Source organism: Mytilus edulis, chromosome 8 (genome assembly GCF_963676685.1).
Source record: "Mytilus edulis chromosome 8, xbMytEdul2.2, whole genome shotgun sequence".
In the NCBI taxonomy this organism is placed as follows: Eukaryota; Metazoa; Mollusca; class Bivalvia; order Mytilida; family Mytilidae; genus Mytilus; species Mytilus edulis.
The window spans coordinates 24,706,873-24,727,382 of NC_092351.1; the positions used below are offsets into that span (position 1 = coordinate 24,706,873).

At 34.2% G+C, this 20,510-nt stretch overlaps 1 long non-coding RNA gene across 1 annotated transcript; it reads left to right on the forward strand.

The window, feature by feature from the left end:
• Positions 1-9,720: 9,720 nt before the first annotated feature.
• LOC139485152 (uncharacterized) lies at positions 9,721-20,051 on the forward strand. Its single transcript, XR_011655261.1, has 3 exons — positions 9,721-9,820; positions 17,858-17,937; positions 19,574-20,051. It is a non-coding gene; the product is annotated as an uncharacterized lncRNA (long non-coding RNA).
• Positions 20,052-20,510: the final 459 nt, after the last annotated feature.

The window sequence follows — 20,510 nt, forward strand, 5'->3', positions numbered from 1 at the left end:
ATGATTCATTTGAAAACTATATTCCCCAGGGCCCGTATGCATAAAGCTACTTAAGTTAAGATTTTCCTTAGTAAACACTTAAGTTAAGGAAACTCCGCCCTTTTTATCTAAGTGGTATGCATAAAAAATCCTAAACTAAGTATTTCCTAAGTTTTTTAGTTTTCTGTAATTAGTTAATACTTCAGTTTCATTATATATATCTCTTTCATATTCATTTGTTAAAATTTACTGTTTGCAATAGCATGAATTGTTCTATATAATAAGGATGTTCTTATCCCGGGCATAAAAACAATGCCGTATTTGGCAAAACCTTTTCAACTTTTTATCTTCAGTGATGTACAACTTTGTACCTTTTTCACTTTCGATCTTTTATATCTGGGCGTTATGTATTCGGGTTTAGTTTTCTGTAATTAGTTAATACTTCAGTTTCTTTATGTATATCTCTTTCATATTCATTTGATAAAATTTACTGTTTGCAATAGCATGAATTGTTCTATATAATAAGAATGTTCTTATCCCGGGCATAAAAACAATGCCGTATTTGGCGAAACCTTTTCAACTTTTGATCTTCAGTGTTGTACAACTTTGTACTTTTTTCACTTTCGATCTTTTATATCTGGGCGTCACTTGTAAGTCTTGTGTGGACAAGGCGCGTTTTTGGCGTATTGAATTTTAAACCTGATGCTTTTTGTTATCTATTAATCATGTTTTTCTTTGTCTAATATGTTCTATTAATTTGTATTGTAGTCCTGTAATATTATGTTGTCATTTCAATGTTATATTTAACTTTGCCATTAAAGTGCGAGGTTTGGCATGCCACAAAACCAGGTTCAACCCACCACTTTTATTCCCCTTTAAAAGTGTCCTGTACCAAGTCAGGAAGATGGCCATTGTTATATTATTGTTCGTTTCTGTGTGTGTTGCATTTTAACGTTGAGTCGTTTGTGTTTTCTCTTATTTTTGAGAAATTGAGATAAGACGTGGCACGGTACTTGTCTATCCCAAATTCATGTATTTGGTTTTCATGTTATATTTGTTATTCTCGTGGTGTTTTGTCTGATGCTTGGTCCGTTTCTGTGTGTGTTACGTTTCGGTGTTATGTCGTTGTTCTCCTCTTATATTTAATGCGTTTCCCTCGGTTTTAGTTTGTTACCCCGATTTTGTTTTTTGTCCATGGATTTATGAGTTTTGAACAGCGGTATACTACTGTTGCCTTTATCTAAGTAAAATCTTAGTTGTTTTAAGTCACACCCACAAAACTTAAGTGGTATGCATAAAACTCCTTTTACTAAGGAAACGCCTAAGATAACACTTAAGTCTATGGTACCTATAGAGCTTCCTTCAATTTTCAAAGATAGTTAAAAATCAATCGAAAGTACGCGTTTTTTGCAGAACAATAATTATAGGTTACCTACATTTAAGTTGATTAATAACTATATCAGTAATAAAATACTAATTATTCGTTTATTTATTGCTAAATATTAACGATGATCGTAATTTTCTTCAACTCACGTATAATCAACAAATCAAGAGATAACCATCGGTAGTTATATACTATTTCCCATATCTTGTGTGTATACCGAAAAGTACTCAGTTTTTATACATAATGTTCATGGTTTTATTTTTTTTTGTTGACTCTGTACGTGCACGTTTTTTTTTTTTTTTAATTTTTAAAATACACCGCCCGGGTACCATATTTTTATATCATGTGTGTGTGTGTGGGAAGGGGGGTGTGTAGTTTGTTTGTTTTGTTTTGTTGGTTTTTTTTGGGGGGGGGGGGTTCATTTGAATTTTCAATTTAGTTTATTTTAAAGATGTAGGGCATATCCTAAATTTTTTTCACTTACAGGGACAAAATCGAAAAGTTTTAAGACCTACCCAGAGGTGGATTTATTTAATAAGGGGGGTGGACATGTGGACATGGACCTCCATTTTATTGAAACAATAACACCCCATGGATTCGAAGTTTATATAAGATCATATAAGGTATTTATGATACCTTACTCGTATCAAATTTTTTTTTTTTTATATTTCCTTATATATTCAATGAGATATATTGTGAATTCAAAAATATTGCTAAGTATGTTAAGATGCTGAAAAAATTCTAACTGTAATAATTTGTTTTAGTAAAGATTGTAGGACTTTTGAAAAATACCCTAGTTTGTATATGGTTTCCTGGAAAATATTTCTACCCTCCCCCCTTTTTTTGTTGTAAAAGGGAAGTGATAAAAAATGTTAGTTTCACATCAAAATAGATTTTTTTCAAACCATAAGCAAATGTAAGCAAGGGGTCTGGAAAGGGAGATGTCAGCGCATAATAAGCTGAACTATTAGAAAACATTTTATTGAAAAAAATGTTTTGTAACATGATTTGTTTTGTAAAATGGTTTGCTTACAATGCTAGTCTTGTGCTACACCACTGAAACCTTGATCATGTTTTGTTAGAGTTTTTAACATATTGTTGTATCCAGAAAATATTACACCCATTAAAAGATGATTAAAGATTAGGTAGAGGAAAGTCTTGGATTACCGAAATATTTTTCTTCCAATGTTCATCCGTCAAAGCATCAACCTTAAAAAGCGTTGTCTTATATGCGCCAATTGTTCATCATTATACTATCACTGTGCTTAAACGGCTTTGGGTAACCTAAGTTACCCACAGCCCAAGATGGCGGACTCTGAATTCGTTGATATTTAATGCATACAAAATCTACCTTTTGCAACGTTTTTCATGCAGAATGTAAATATTTATAGGATTCTTGAATAAAGAAATCACTAACAATTACCATAAGTTTATTAATTTATGGTTCACTAAAGCGCAAGGCCAACTTTTAAAAAAGCATAAGACGTCCGTAACTTTGTGATCGAAACTAAGTAGACGTCCGTAACTTTATTTGCAGATGTGGGTAACTTTTGATTTAAATTTTAACATTTATAATTTCAACAATTAAAAGACAATTTACATCATAAAACCCCTTATTTGTAACATACATGGCCGTTTATACTTCTCATTCACCCCCAAATGTCACGTGATTTTATTAACGCATCATACTTACAAAACGGAAGTTTTATGTGAGGTTCAGTGGCGGATCTAGAAATCGTCATAAGAGGGGGCCCACTGACTGCCCAAGGGGGCCCGATTCTGCCACGCTTCAGTTATTCCCAATATAACCAACCAAAATTTTTCTGAAAAAGGGGGCCCGGGCCCCCCTTAATCCGCATCTGAGGTTTGTGGTACTCGATCCTGGTTATTGTTTGAACTGTTATTAACTAATGTGTTTCTTATCGACGTTTTTCGCTTCAGACCAAGGCTTTTTCATACTCTTTAATGTTTTGAGTTTAATTATCTGTTTGCGGTTTACCTTCACCTCTGTTTCTTTTTTATGTGTATTTTGATGAATACTTTTTGACGCGGCTCGGTAGGTATACATCCCACCAGTTAGTTATAGTGTTATGATTTTTTGAATATGTTTCCTAGTTCGTTTTTTTTCTCTTTGTATGTTATCAGGGGTTGTTAGACTATTAAATTACGCTGTTGTCCTACGTAGTTATTTATATTTTTATATACTATGTCTAATTGCTACACTATGTTGACTGCATGCTCTATTCCTTTTATTGTCACTGACTTTTACCTATTGTGTCTTTTAGTTTTATTCAGTTTAATGAGAGTTAATACAACTTGCATACAAATTAAATATGCAGCTAGCTGTAAAACTAGGTTTATTCATTTATACAAAATGTCATTTCTTCAAGTTTTCCCATTTACTGCAAATCTTGGCCAGCGTGTCGCAATATCATCGTGCGCAACGTCCCAGTAAGCCCAGATTGACACCCCTTTTATTTTACTGTCAATGCTGATGGGATTTGTTTTTGTGGGGATGAGACAAAAGTTTTTTTGGGCTTTTTCAAAAAGACAGAAAGAAGTTTTTGCACTTAAGTCTCGTATAGTCTATCAACTGCATGTCTGGGCAATTTGGGTTCACCTCCAAAATCCCGGATTCACGCTACCCTTGTCGTTGCTGGCAGAAAATCAGTAAGTGTATACACGCTACATGTATGTGTAAAAAATACTTGTGTAGTCTACTTGTTCAAAAATAAAAACGAACAATGATGTTTCAACAGTTTATCTGCTATGATCGGAAACCACCCTCCGAACTAGGCGATTCGGGTACCCAGACGTTATACAAAATGAGACCCGAGTTTTGCGGATTTATCGTGATTTTTTTCATATTTTTCCCAATTTTGTCTTCCATCGATACAATGAATTATATCATACTAGACATTTACTTCGTTTTGTGAATATGTATTAGATGCAATCTCTATCATCAGTTTAAACATTACATCCACGTATGTCGATTCGTTGAAAGTTACGGACATCTCTATTGGTATGATGAAAAAAGTTACGGACAAGTTGTTTTGAAGTTACGGACAGTCTAAGTGTTTTTGTAAATCGTGCTGTGATCGTTTTTTTTTTTGTAGAATTTAATCACTTGTCCAGTTAAGGGGTTTCCCTAAACGATTAATACAACTTTTATATTCAGTTGTTGAATTGATGCATTTATGGTATTGTTATTCTATAGAAGAAAAGTATCTAACCGACGCAAGGCGGCTCCATCTTGGGCTGTGGGTAACTTAAGTTACCCACAGCCGTTTAAGCACAGTGACTATGTTACGTTCTATTGAATTGTTTTACATATCAATATCAATTTAACCCAAGCTCTTTTAAATAAAAGCATGCATTGATCAATAAATTTAAATTATGATAACAAACTTGTACACGGATGAGTAAATGTGATGAGCTATAGTATATATCATACAGTAATTAGAGAAAGGTTCCGATTTAAGTATTCCTTAGTTAAGTGAAGACTTAAGGTAGATCATAAGTAAATATTTTTTGAGACAGAATTTTCTTATACTTAGCCAAAATGAAGATTTTACTATGCTCTTTTCAAAAATATAATAAAAAGTATGGGTCACCGTGCTATTTTTCAAGCTATATGTCGTTGAAAATTGTCTAAATTTGGTTAGATTGTTCATGGAAAAACACATTTGTGGGCATAAAAAAAATTCTATGAGATAAAATTTTGAAATAAATTGTGAAAAGATAGTTTTTGTAATATATTTTAAGAAAATAAAAAGAAAAAATGGTGTCACCGAACTTGTTTTCTTGCTAAAAGTAAAAAGAAAAAATTTCCCTATCAGTCCAGTATAAATTTTTTACTAAAAGAGTTATCTTCCCTTAAATGGCCCATTTGAAAAAAATGATTCTAAAAACAAAACAAATGACATTTGTTTAAATATTTTTAGTTATACAAAAAATTACCAAGTTTTCTTTTAAATCATTAAACAGTCTAACCTTTAAATTGCAAATCTGTCTCCAAATTTGCAGATTTAGGCAAATAACTAGACTGACTTTTTACTGTGATTGTACAATCCAAGATGGCGGTATACCATGTATCTACCTTAAGTAAGTTTATGCATACCACTTAAGAATTATACTTAACTAAGGAAATTCTTAGTGAAATCTATAAGTTTAAGGATGTACTTAGGTGAGGTTTTGAAATTTGTGACAAATGTTCGGACTCCTTGGTGTTTTTCCATACAATACAATGTAAAATATTTTGCCCCATAACACCCATTTATTTTTTCACATAAGACTAAATAGCTCATGAAAGGTCATTTACCAAAATTTTAGAAGATTCTTAATTTCCTTTCTTTTGTTTTGAGACCCAATAATACCAATGCAAATATAAGGTAAAAGTCCGAGTCAGCCTTTTCCCGCCATATTTTAATTCTCAAATATCTCGAAAAGGAGGTAGCTTATGTTTATCCTTAATTGATGCTCTACCAGCTTTTAGTATCAATTTTAACTTCTTAATTCATTAATTTTCACCTAACCTCACCTAAGTACATCCTTAAAAAATACTTAAGTTAAGATGTTTTATGCATACGGCCCCAGTATGTTAACACTGTTTTAGGTTCGTCGTGTTTTAATAAACTCTTATGTGGTCCATTGTGCTTCATTGAGCTTCGTTGTGAATAAAGGTTTTTTTTTGTGGTGTTAAGATGATGGACGAAAGATACCAAAGGTACAGTCAAACTCATAAATCGAAAATAAACGGACAACGCCATGGCTAAAAATGAAAAAGACAAACGGACAAACAATAGTACACATGACACAGCATAGAAAACTATAGAATAAACAACACGTACCCCACCAAAAACTAGGGGTGATCTCATGTGCTCCGAAAGGGTAAGCAGATCCTGTTCCACATGTGGCACCCGTCGTGTTGCTTATGTGATAACAAATCCGGTAAATAGTCTAATTCGGTAGGTCACATTCATGCAAGGGAAGGGGATTGTAAGCACCTTCTTAAAATAAAAAAAAGCACAATCACATAATAGAAAAGCACCTTCTTATAATTAAAAAGCCCCATCACATATTAGAAAAGCACCTTCTTATAATTAAAAAGCCCCATCACATATTAGAAAAGCACATTCTTATAATAAAAGAGAACCTTCTTATAATAAAATAGCATCTTCAGATAATTGATATAAAATTGCGTCGGATATCATATGCTTTCAATTTATAGTAGTTGTAAAAGGTGTTACAATCATTCGGACAATTCACTTATATTTAACACATTTTACTATTATACGTTCTTTCCGTTTTGTCTTTTCCCCAGAGGTATGTTTGTCATTTTACTTTTTACTATACTTTATAGATTTAAGTCACATCAGCTAATAGTCTGTAATATAATTATTTTACTACTTTAAATATTTTGTGATTTATTTTGAAAATAGATGTAAAATAATTTAAAATGAACAAAACATAGAAAACCATATATGTTACTTTTAACAAATGCCCATATGCATACTGAGCAGATCATATTTTGCTTTACTGACTAAGTAACTAACCCTTGTTGACTCTAGTATGATGATAATATATATATTGTTTTCGTATCAAATGATACTTTTGAAAACTATATTCCCCAGTATGTTAACACTGTTTTAGGTTCGTCGTGTTTTAATAAACTCTTATGTGGTCAATTGTGCTTCATTCAGCTTCGTTGTGCATAAAGGAGGTTTTTTGTGGTGTTAAGAAGATGGACGAAAGATACCAAAGGTACAGTCAAACTCATAAATCGAAAATAAACTGACAATGGCTAAAAATGAAAAAGACAAACAGACAAACAATAGTACACATGACACAACATAGAAAACTATAGAATAAACAACACGTACCCCACCAAAAACTAGGGGTGATCTCAGGTGCTCCGGAAGGATAAGCAGATCCTGCTGCACATGTGGCACCCGTCGTGTTGCTTATGTGATAACAAATCCGGTAAATAGTCTAATTCGGTAGGTCACATTCATGAAAGGGAAGGGGATTGTAGTTACGACGTAAGGAATATATCCGATATCATTTGTAAAACGGTTATTCAATAACGGTCAACCAACTCGTAATGGTGTCCGTAAAATTTACGAAGGGATGATTTCAACTTCACCATTTAGAAGACTTTGTGATATGATATATATTACGGAAGCGTATAAGCGCCACATAACTTTTTTTAAATATTTTTTCCTATGGTTGAGTTATAAAGCAAACCTAAATATTTGCTTTATAACACAAATTTTTGCGAAATAACACAAGCCTTTGCGTTATAACGCAAACCTCTACGTTATACCGCAAATATCTTGATTTCAATTATTCATTAAGTTTTGTATATATGTCCGGCTGTCATTCATTTTGTTTGTGATTTACTAGTAGATAAGAAAAGAACCATAAATACAAGGCAAAAACATTATAATTAATATGCATAAAAAGACGGGAATACTTGAAATGCAATTTTACATAAATTAAGAATGATTTGTGCATCAGACACGTATATAATTTAACAAGAAAATAGATATGGTATAGGCATATTTAAATTGAAGAAGCAAACAAAAATGTCATGCAACTATGAAATATTCAAGTCAAATAGACAAAACGATTTTTCTACTGAAAGATGAATTATTAATAAAACATTTTGTTAAATTTTGATGCAAGAAATCGATTTTTTAAATCTCAGAATACCAGTATGATACAGATTCTGAAAGAAAGTCATTGAATTTTCAATATAGTGAAGTATTTTTATAATGCTTGGGTAGCAATTTGAATGGAAAGAACATAATTGTATCAATAAAACATCTTATTCTATACATTTAAAACCAAAGGGTAGCTTGTTTGAAACTAACCAACCTAACACAGTCCTCAAACGAGAGCTTACTTTGAAAGTTTATTTATATTGTATTCGGCTATAGCTATATTAGCAGGGTTGATTTTTTATATTATTTAGAAATTGACAATAAGGTTCAGTTGAAAACAAAATTTTATGACAAAAGAGCAGATTTAAGCTTCCGAAATGTGGACTTTCCTTTTCTATATAGCAACATTCCAGGAGCGCCTTAATGCTAAGTACATATCTCCCAATTTAAACGATATCACCGCACTTATATTTCCTATCATGATTTTCTTGATAGAGGTTTTCCACTCACAAGAAAGCTATCAAATGATGATTTTCAAAAGGTGAAGTTGAAATCATCCCTTCGTTTTACGGACGCCATCACGAGTTGGTTACCGTTATGGAATAACCGTTAAGTTTCACGTACACGTTCCTTCTGGCATAACTAAAATCTCCCCGTCTCTTTTCACGAATTTGACCTACAGTATTAGACTATTTACCTTTTATTTTTAGAACACGAGTTACATGACTGGTGCAACATGCGGAGCAGGATCTGCTTACCCTCCCGGATCACCTGAGATCACCCCCAGTTTTTAATGGGGGTCGTGTTGCTTAGTCTTAAGTTTTCTTAGTTGCGTCTTATGTTCTATTGTTTGTCTCTTTGTCGTTTTCTTTTTATGCCATAGATTTGTCAATTTATTTTCGATGTATGAGTTTGACTATCCCTTTGGTATTTTTCTCTCCTCTTCTGTAAGTTACAAGTAATGTGACGAAATTCCCGAAAGTCTTTGTGTAGATATCGTATATTCATATGCACTTAATTTAAAACAATTAAGGTTTTACAATGATTCGGGCAATACTTTGATACATGAGACACAATATAAACCAAATTCATATGATTACAATGAAGATAAAATTGTATCAAATTAATATATCTATTGGTTACATGATGTAGTAACTGTTAAGTGGTTATTTACATAAGGCGTGTGTTTGGGTTTATATTAAGCATATGGTTTGTGTTAATGGACGATATGATTGGATGGCATATACCGCAATGCGATTCGTGAAAGTCCTGATTAAGTACCAATCCAATGTTCACACTTAGCAATAACGAGTATAGTGTGACATGAAACTTTTGCACATTGAATTTTGTTGAGCCTTCATCAATGAAAATTCCTGCGCCAATAAAACTAAAATGTTTCGCTAGTTTTGATTTAAAAATAATGTGACTGAAGATCAATATCTTTTTTTTTTTTTTTAATAATTATTCAGTTTATTGCACTATTGGTTGTTAACAAATACCCTAAAAGGTACAACTATCCCAGATAGGTTTATCCCTGTGTGTGAATTATCAAATGAACCAGGGGATTCACAAGATAAACTTATTATAAGTTTCAAAAGTGGTTAATATATTATTACAATCTATATAGTTTACAAAAACTGCATAGCAATAAAATCCGGAAAACATACGTTCTCTCTGTTTACGTTTTTCTACTTATTTTAATTGTATATCACGTGGTATAGATGTTTATTATGTATCTTGAACACGTGCGTTTTATTCATTCTTGTATGTTGGAATATTCTTAATTTATTTGGTAAGTTTTAAATTTAATGAAATAACTGTTTTGTTTTCTTTAACGATTACTTGAATGCGCTACAGAATACTGAGAAACTTGATGCATTAGCCTATTATGAGTATCAAACATTGATGACATTCTGATGGTATTGTTGTGATCCCGAGTATATCTCAAGACCGATATATACCTTGGATGGTCGTTCCTGCAGTCAGGAACGGCCGATTGCTCTTCTGGTGATATTAGACGTCTGCATTATAGCCATTAGTTTCAACCGGAAGAGGATGGTTTCTGGGTAGTGCTTCGGGCATCTCTAGATGGTCTGTCTGATGACCTAAAACTAACCCTCAGGATACTACACTCCCCACAGTTTTATTAATAAGGCCCCCTTTACTGATGGGGGGCCCTGTGATTGTCGCCCAAAATCAATAAAATACGGAAATAATACCAAATTTAGAGAAAATATGCATCAATTTAAAAAGTATATACCCTATCCCCCTAACAATTTTTAAAAAGTGTAAAACCTATCCCCCCAAAACGGACCCTTTGTATCCATGGGTCTACTGATTAACTAAAAGATACTACAATGGGTTCCCAACAAATTGGGAACCCAGACAACTGTGAATTGTTCTTGTCTGGATCGTATGCCAACTCTTCCCCGTCTTTATACAAACTAGAACCAGGCCATTTAGTGGTTGCATGTCCACTATATAGTTGGACCCAGGAGGTTGTGCTGATCCATTCTCTGTCGTGAAGAGTCTGGTCTCATTTTTCCTCACTTGCACTGTATTTATACCTTTGTTTAGGTAGGGAATTCCACTGTCTTCTGTTGGGACCCGATCTAACTGTGCTCACACAAAAGACTGACGTCCCACTGTCTACTGGTGGCGGCTGCTGCTGATTGAAATACCTAGTGCCTACAATATCTGTTTTGAAAAGTAACCCCAATCCCAAATCGGGGCTTTCTGGATTAATGTATACAGATTCCTGGTTGACAGGAGATTTGAAAGATATAACTTTTTCATTGTTGAGCGGACTGTTGCTTTCTGTTGCCGCTTTTCTGTCAGTTTCTCCTGTTGAGGAAGGGTCCTCAAAAGTGAGGGATGTATGACTGTTTTCAGTATTGTCAGTCATTCCTCCGTCAACAACAGGAGTAGGAAACACTGTGACTATCTTTTCATCACTGACCCCTTCTACCAAAGTGGTATGTGCCTCACCGTCTGAGGTGGTGTCCCAACTTTCTTGGGCCTCCTCATCACTTGCCAAAGTTGTCTCTGTTGTGGCAGCAACCTTTTGAATGCTACTGTGATTCTCAACTGCAAAAATAGCTCCTATGGGTTCCCTCATAATATTGGCTACTGAACCCTCCTGGTCGCCTGTGAGCAATGCTGCAGTAAATAAGTTGCCTTGGGGCACCTCACATTTCTCTTCTAATGGTATGGCTGGGGTATCCACCATCAAGGAATACCCCTGATTGGCCCTTATTTTCCAACAACCACTGTCGGAGTCCTTTATTAAAGTGAACCTCCTGTCCACATCAACCTTGATCAGTTTATGAATATCAGGTAAGGAGTACCCGTCAAAGCCTGGGTCCCCTTTAAGGATTTCCTCAACCAACAAATACCCCCCTGGAAGAAGGCTGTGGTCCAACTCCGGTGCACCATGCCCCAATATGTTCCAGAGACATTTTAATAGGTAGCAGTCCAATCCACCTGAAGGAACTGCCTCTTTGTCAGAATTAAAGCACTGCTCTGACTCCATCTCTGCTCTAACCTTCACCAACACTCTAGGTTCTCTGTTCCCCTCTCTGTCCCTGGCACCTACCTCTGGGCCCACTATATCTACCTCCGCTACTATGCCTTTGGGTACAGACTCAACTACTGAGAGGCCAAACTTCATTTGCGGGGACTCACTCCGGCCTCCTGAGTAGTCCCGTTTAAGTTTAATGGTCCTGTTGCTGTTCTGCTTGACTGAATTGTGGAGGTAACAGTTCTATTTCTCTCCTGTAAATCCAGACAGTCCTTCTTAATATGTCCAGGCTTAAAACAATGGTAGCACACTCCCTCCTATGGAGGCCCTCTATCAGTGGAGGGACCCCCTGAGACGGACTTATCTCTATAGTTTGGGCATTCCATTTTGGAATGGCCCCTCTCCCCACAGTGGTGGCAACTTTCTGTCCCTGTCTGTCTGCCAGGTAAGCAGCTTCCTGCAATGGGGCTTGTGAGGAGTTGCTTGAATTGGTCCATCATGTCGTCTAATTTTTCATGGACTTGACTAAGTTTGTTTTCAAACTTCTTATCAGACTTTTCTAACTCCACTTTCCATGTACTGACTGGGGCCCTCTCAAGGGGTATGGTATCCCTTACATGGGGCCCCTGATACTCACGTGCACGGAAGGCCTCATGGTGGTCTCCATACTGCCCATCAGTTACCTGTCTAACCTCACGCCTATTTGGCTTACCATATATTGCCTGTGTGTTATGTTGGAATAGCCGTATTTTATCTATGGCCTCCTCAATACTTTGGGGCTGAAGGTTAGAGATTTGCACTCCCAACTGTTTGTTTTCAATGCCCTGGCACAGTCGCATTACGGCTTGCTCGTACATGTAATCGTCAGGGAGGTTTCTAAATGCCCTGGTGGCCAAGGACAAGACCCGATCAGCCCAGTCCTCGAGAAACTCCTCAGGGGCTTGCCGGGCATTGTTAAACTGGACCTGGGCAGTCTCAGGGAGCGCCTTGAAACCAAACCGCTTGTGAAGCTTCTCCACAAGCTCCCTATAACTCACCTCCCTGTCTCTTTCTGTTATGAGGGCATAATATTCACTGGCTTTTCCCTCAAGACACCAGCAAAGTTGGTCCTTGCATTCCTGGGGACCCCATTCACAAACTTCCGCATACCTTGCAAATTTTGTGAAAAAGGCCTGCCAGTTGCCCTTCCCGTCATACTTAATATTTTTTGGGGCATTGGTAACTTTAGAGATGCCACCTAAAGTTCCTCGTGCCCCACCTCTGTTGTCAGGTCCCCTTGTGTTTTCTTTAGGCATATCCTCATTATATGGTACTGGGTAGGCCTGTTGTCCATAGCCCACCCCTGCGGTGACCCCTTGTGGGAGCACCGCTGTATACCCTTGATTATACTGGTTCTTGGGTTGCCTATCCCCATTGTCATGAGATGGGGTCTGCTTTGTGTCCGCACCCCTATTGTCTTGCCCCTTGCCATACTTACTGCAGGCCATCTCGTACTGTCCCCCACCAGTGGGTACAGGGTGCTGACCCCTGACCTGCATAGTTGCTTGCGTAACCTATGGGGTGTGAAGGTGTGCCCCAATAGTTCAGGGTAAGTTTGTCCCACGCACTGTCTTTACCTGGACAATATGGCTTGTTACCAATACTACCCCTGTACATGTGGTGAGGGGGACTACCTTGGTTTGGGTCACCAATATCATGGTGACTCCACTTTTTTTCTGTAACTGTTCCCTGTAGCCCCCATCCCAATTCCCTGTGGGTTCAGGTCTAGCATTTGCATCACCGGGATATGAACTATATTCAAGGAAGGCAGAGTCCATCTGGCTTGGCCCTTTCAAAGGCCCAGGACTTTGCCCCTGGTGCCATGCTTCTTGTCTAAATGCAAATTGGCCTTGTACTTGGGAGGGTGTGCCCTGTGGGGCAATGTGTCCCCTATCTAACATCTCACCATGCCTGCCTTGGGCCTGAGGTGGTGGCCCAATATTTTGGCCACCTCCATTTTGGCTGAAGTCCAGCCTGGATAAGATGCCCCTTGTTACTCGTAGGTGGGAGATAGTGGACAAGTCTGACTCGGTCACAAAGCCCTTGCTCTCCCTAATGTCCATTATTTGCTCCCCAGTTTTTATGCCTATACCTGGGAGCTGGAGTAACTCTTGAAAGCTACAAGTGTTTAGGTTTACAACCGACATTTGTAACTGTAAATCACTGAACAACAATTTATAACAAAGTTTATTTATTTAAAGAATAAACAACAACAAACAACACACTCAATACCACAATTTATTTATTTAATAACACAAATACTAGTACTACTGCTTCGGGTAACCCGTCCTTCTGGTCTGCGGTTAACAAAAGTAAACAAAACAATAACACAAAGACTGGTAACCCGTCCTTCTGGTCTGCGGTTAACACAAGTAAACAAAACAATAACAATAACAATACGACTGGTAACCCGTCCTTCTGGTCTGCAGTTACCGGTGACTGGTACCCAGCTTCAGGATCAGCAAGGTAACCTGACGTCTACTTGCACAATCCTTTCTCCTAAACAACCGTGAAGTATTCCTCCAAAATACTCCACGAGTGCCTGAAATGACTTATTCCCGCGCTGGAATAAACCAAATCACCTTTCCCCTCCTGTCTTACTATTTTTTGCCGTACACTACCTGCACGGCAAAAACATAAAAAATACTCAATAATACACAAAAATCAGGGGTTCTACCGCGCTGCAAAACCCCTGAAATGTTATGTAATATTCTCTACCAGAGTATTACACAACAAAAAACGATCGGCAAAGGTTTCCCCCGAATCCTTTTCCGCTGGAAACACTGTCGAAGCGAACGTCGCCTCAAATCACAAAATGAGCCCTTAATTGCAATGCTCCACGCAAATAAGTGCTCGCAGCGCCAATGTTGTGATCCCGAGTATATCTCAAGACCGATATATACCTTGGATGGTCGTTCCTGCAGTCAGGAACGGCCGATTGCTCTTCTGGTGATATTAGACGTCTGCATATAGCCATTAGTTTCAACCGGAAGAGGATGGTTTCTGGGTAGTGCTTCGGACATCTCTAGATGGTCTGTCTGATGACCTAAAACTAACCCTCCGGATACTACAGTATAAAGTTAACATGGTCAAAACATGGACATGATGGATAAAGAATGAGACCTTTTTTTATACTTTGTATAAAGTATTGACAATCGTTTCGTGTAAACAGAGAAACAGTATACATAAAACATAAATGAAAAACATAATATTGCTCTGCGAGTACATGGAGTATAATGTCTTAACTTTCACATAAACAGACACACACACATCATTTGCACATGTGTCTACACACAAACTTGGTCACAAAACTAGCACACACACACACACTCTCTGTCACACAACTACTCAATCATAAGTACTTGTACGCCTCAGCTATTGAATTACATTGTGGTGAATTATATATATTTAAATGTTTCTTTCAAAAATTTACTACATTTTCTTTCTAAGAGTATGCTATTTTCATACCATTCTAAGAATTCTAATTTAAAAACCCTGTATACATCTATGTACTTGTGTTTTAACTCTGATGCATAATTGCTTTTGTAAAAAGCAAATAAAACAATTGTTAACAACACATTAATATCAAAATATGAACTGTCATGAATTTTGTATCCAAGTATTAAATTTTGCATTGATAAAATATGTGTACCTATTTTTATTTTATCTAGTAATGACCCAACTTTAATCCAAAATTCTTGTAAAAATTCACACTCTTTGAAAACATGATTATAATTGTCTACTTGGTGACATATATGACATTGATTATCCTTCATTATTTTCCATTGATAAAGCAGTTGCTTACATGGCAATATATAATTGATCAATTTCCACCTAAACATTTTTAGTTTGTTATCAATTAACTGGTGAAATGTAAAGTTTAATATATCATGTAATTGATTTGAGGAATTTAGATTGAAATTTTTTTTCCATTTTATGAAACCAATAGGTGTGTCACTCTCTATACCTTTGATATAATTATATATATCTTTAGGTTTTAATTTTTTAATGCAAATTGATTTGGCTTTGTTTTTTGTTTCTAAGTAAAGATTTCTATCTATTTGAACTTTAGTTGAAATCGATTGATTTGATTTTAACATGAGGTTCCATTCCTTTTTAATTGCAGATTTCAGTTTAGAAAGTTCTGCGATCCAGTTTGATTTTTCTTTCAATTTATTTAAGATTACTTTTTGGGAGATATTTCCTTGTTTATCTATGATATCATTAATAAAAAGAATGTCACTTTCTATCCAGTTTGGAAAAACAAGACTTTTACCATTTAATTTAATTGATTGATTACCCCAAATAAATTGCTGTCTTATACATTTGAAATTTAACCCCTTGCTTATCTTTGAACTATTATGTACTTTATACCAACTTTTTAAAATTTCAAAATAAAATTCTGGCATAATTTTTTTTAAATTTGGTATGTCATATATATTTTCAGGGTTCATGTTAAATAGAGCAAAGTTTGCTCCAAATTTGTTAAAGTAATATAAGGGTATAACCTTCCAATTTGAAAATTCTTCTGTTGTTAACCTTTTAACCCAAGATATATAGATTGATGTTATATAACTATCTATATCAATCATTTTTAAACCTCCATCCTGATAATCATTACATAGAGTAGATCTCTTGATTTTCTCATTTTTGTTTTGCCATATATAGTTAAATATTATTTTTTTAAATTGTGTTAGAAAGTCTCTCGATAAATTATTTACTGATGCTAAAAAGGTTACGTTTGGTATAATTAATGTTTTTATTACTGTTATTCGTCCAATCATTGTAAGCTTTCTTTTCTTCCAATTTGAAATTGCTTTTTCTGACTTCCTCAAAATATTTTCTGTGTTTAATTTATGGCATTCAATTTTATTAGTTCCAAAATATACACCTAAACTTTTAATTGGGCTTTTATTCCAACTAATGTTTTCATATTTATCTTTAGAATGTTTTAATTTACCTAGCCATATTCCTTCAGTTTTTGACTTATTAAGTTTTAGACCAGAAAGAGTTCCAAATTCTTCAATTAAATTTAATGCCAGGCTTATTTCTTGTTTTGATTTAAGAAAGAGAGTAGTATCATCTGCAAGTTGTGATATTTTAAGACTATGTGTTTTAGAATCAAGTTTGATTTGAAATCCTTTAATACCTGTATCTTGTCTTATTCTACATGCCAGAATCTCTACAGCTATAACAAAAATTATCGAACTCAAGGGACACCCTTGTCTAATACCACGAAAAATGCTATAGGTTTCAGAAATCCACCCATTATTTAGCATACAACCTTTGACACCATTATATAAAGTTTTAACCCATTTAATAAACGACTGTGGGAGACCAAATTTTAAAAGAGCTTCATACATAAATGACCATTCTAACGAGTCAAAAGCTTTTGAAAAATCTATAAATAACAAAGCACCATCTATATTAAAAGTTTCAGAGTAGTCTATGATATCTTGAATCTGTCGGATATTAAAACCAATGTACCTATTTTTTACATATCCATTCTGATCACTATTTATTATTTTTGATAAAACAGGTTTTAACCGTTGGGCTAAAGTATAGGCTATTAATTTGGTGTCTACATTTAGTAAAGTTATAGGTCTATAATTGTCATGGGATAGCGGGTCATTTTTTTTTGTACAATAAAGATACTATTCCTATTTTTTGTAATGTTGTTAATTCTTCTTTCTCGTAACACCTATTGAAAACTTCTACTGCTAGTTCTTTTATATTATCCCAGAATGTGCGATAGAATTCAACACTTAGACCATCTACACCTGGTGATTTGTTTAGTTTAATATTAAAAATGGCTTCTGTGCATTCTTCTATTGAGATGCGGCCGCCTAGAGAGCTTTTCTCGTCATCACTTAATTTATGATCTATTTTTGTTTCTTCAACATATTGCTTAATATTATTAACATCTGGATTTGTACTTTTATATAAATTTTCATAGTAACATTTTTCTAAATTTAAAATTTCTGATGGTTCTGTTATAATTTTGTCTTGCTTATCTTTCAATGCCGAAATATTTTTTTTTTGTTTGTCTTGATTTTTCTAAACCTAAAAAGAATTTTGTGTTTTTTTCCCCTTCTTCTAACCATTTGACTCGAGATCTTACTTGTGCACCTTTAACTTCATCTTTATAAAGATTTTCTAGATTTTTTTCAATTTTTTCTAACTCATCTTTAGTTTCTTTTGAAGGATTAATTTTATTATTTAATCTTTGTAAGTTCATTTCTAATTCTTTTATTTTATTTTTCTTTTCAGATGACTTGTATTTACAATACATAACAGTTATGTCCCTTACTTCAGATTTGAAGATATCCCATATATCTCTTGAATCTCTGGTAAGTGCCTTTTCTTTATATTTTAGAATAAGATTGTTTATATGGTTTTTATAATTATCATCTATTAAAATACTATTATTTATTTTAAAGAAACCTCTTCCTCTGCCATGGTGATTTTGTCTTATTTTTAACGAAATGGCTTGGTGATCAGTGTATGATATCATAGCAGGTCTTATATCAGAATTGATTACATGTGGCCTTATATCTGGACTGATCAAAAAGAAATCTATTCTGCTTGTTATATTCGTATTGTTTTTCCTTCTCCATGTAAATTGAATTTTGTTTGGATTTATTTCCCTCCATATATCTATTAATTTGTGTTTTTTAATGAGCTGTTTAAGGCTATTTACTGGTTTATAGTATTTATGAGAGCTATTTGATTTCCTATCTATTTTTAATAGGGTTTCATTCATGTCCCCTCCTAAAATTAAAATACCTAATCGATTATTTTCTATGATGTTATTTACCTTTTTAAAAAATTTATTTCTGTTAGTATGAATGTTTGGAGCATATACATTTATTAAGGTAAAAATGTTATCGTTAACTTCAATGTTGAGCAAAATGATTCTGCCATCATTATCTTTAACTTCATTTATTAGTTTATAATTTAAACTGTCTTTAATCATTATTGAAACGTCTCTTGATTGGGAACTTCCATAGCTATGAAAAAAATTTACCTTTTACTTCACTATTAATAATATGTTCATTTTTCTCTATTAGATGGGATTCTTGTATAAATAATATATTACATTTTTGATGTTTATTCCATAAATATAATCTCTCTCTTTTCTCTTTCTGTCCTAAACCTTGACAGTTTAAGGATATAAGATGTATATTGTCACTCATTGTTTTTACCTAAGGAATATTCAATTTTATACATTAAATATAGCTGTACAATTCTGGTTCTCATAATCAGTGTAATAACCCACTTAATAGTACATGTTAGTGAGACTATTATTAGAACAACATGTCTTATTACATTATTTACATGTTTGTATATACACAAGGTTAAATGCACGGTTAACTTCTTTTTTTCAAAGACACAATATAGTAATAAAAATATCATTACAAAAAAAATTTATTTGCAAGAAATTACTATTATAACAGTATAACATAACATAAATAACAGGTTTGATTATGTTAACCCTTTTCGAGCTAAATTTTGTTTGTTTACATATCAATACTATGTACATGTATCTCATACACGAATAACAAAGCTTAAGTGTATTTAAATATACAAATGTATCATTCAAATCACTGTTCACTTTTCCAATAATCAGGAAAGATTCTATCATGATTCTCTTTGGTCTCTGAATTGTTTTATCGAGTAATCTATTTTTAGATACGGTGAAAACCCAGAAATTTAGGGTTTTTGGAATCGGGTCAGCATGCATATGAATATAACTGTAGTTATACTGTTTTTAGTTGGGTATGTCACATGTATGACGATTATGTAAATTATAAAGAGAAAGTATTTTTGAACAATTAAAAATAGTTGCAGATACATGTTTACATTAATGATTACATTTATTGACCTACTTAAATAGTTGTTTATTGATGTGAGTGTTTGATATAAGCTATTTTGTAAAAGAACAAACCCATAACTTTTATTTACATATGTTTCAATTCTTTTCAGGTATTTTAGAGTGGTAGTTACCATGGATGTGGACGTAGCTTGTACAAAAAATATGTGAACTATATAGGAGGAACTAATTTTCAGTTTTTGGATACCTAAAGCAATAGTGGTGTTTTTAATATGCCAATCGTTGAAATTGATACTATCTGTATCCTGGTGAACTAAGTGAGATAATGTATATGGCAGATCTTGAGCAGTTTTAAAGTTATTCCTAGTACATGTATGTGAGGAATTGACACATTTATTAACATGGATTTTATATTTCAAAGAAGTGATTTCATCAACTAAGTGTTATGGAACGCAGCTAAAGTTAGTCAATTTACCAATCAAACTGACACCATTCAGATTGGGATTTACAGGTGTTTTGAATTGATTCATGGTTAATAAAAAGATGATAATAACTTTCAATGAATCAACTATTTGATCATATTCATTTGTTTTCATGATATTCATATAAATAAAATATTTCATATCAACATTTAATATATTTTTCTTTACAGAGTGTATACAATCTAATATTGTATCACACAATGAATTATTTTTTTCACATTTTTCAGATAAGATAAAAATATTACTAACATATATACACAAGCACAAAAACTGTGCATTGAAAATCACACTACTGTACATTAAAGTTAACTAGGACACTGGTTAGGGATTTGTCTTCTGTTTTGTCGGCTCGACTACTCTTTTGTGTAATTCATCAGTCGGCGTTGTTGCTTGCCTTTTCCCCGTTGATTGGCTTGGAGTTTTCGGATCTTTAAAGTTCATATAGTGATCCAAGGGTCCAGAAGCTGACTTGGGAAGATTTTGTTTGTTTGATTTATTTTTGTTTCATTTTTTTCCATTTGTCTTTTTGTCTTTTTTGTTTGTCTGCTCACTGATCGCAGTAATTTGTTCAGGTTCTTTGTGGACTACCAATTGTTGGTCATCATCT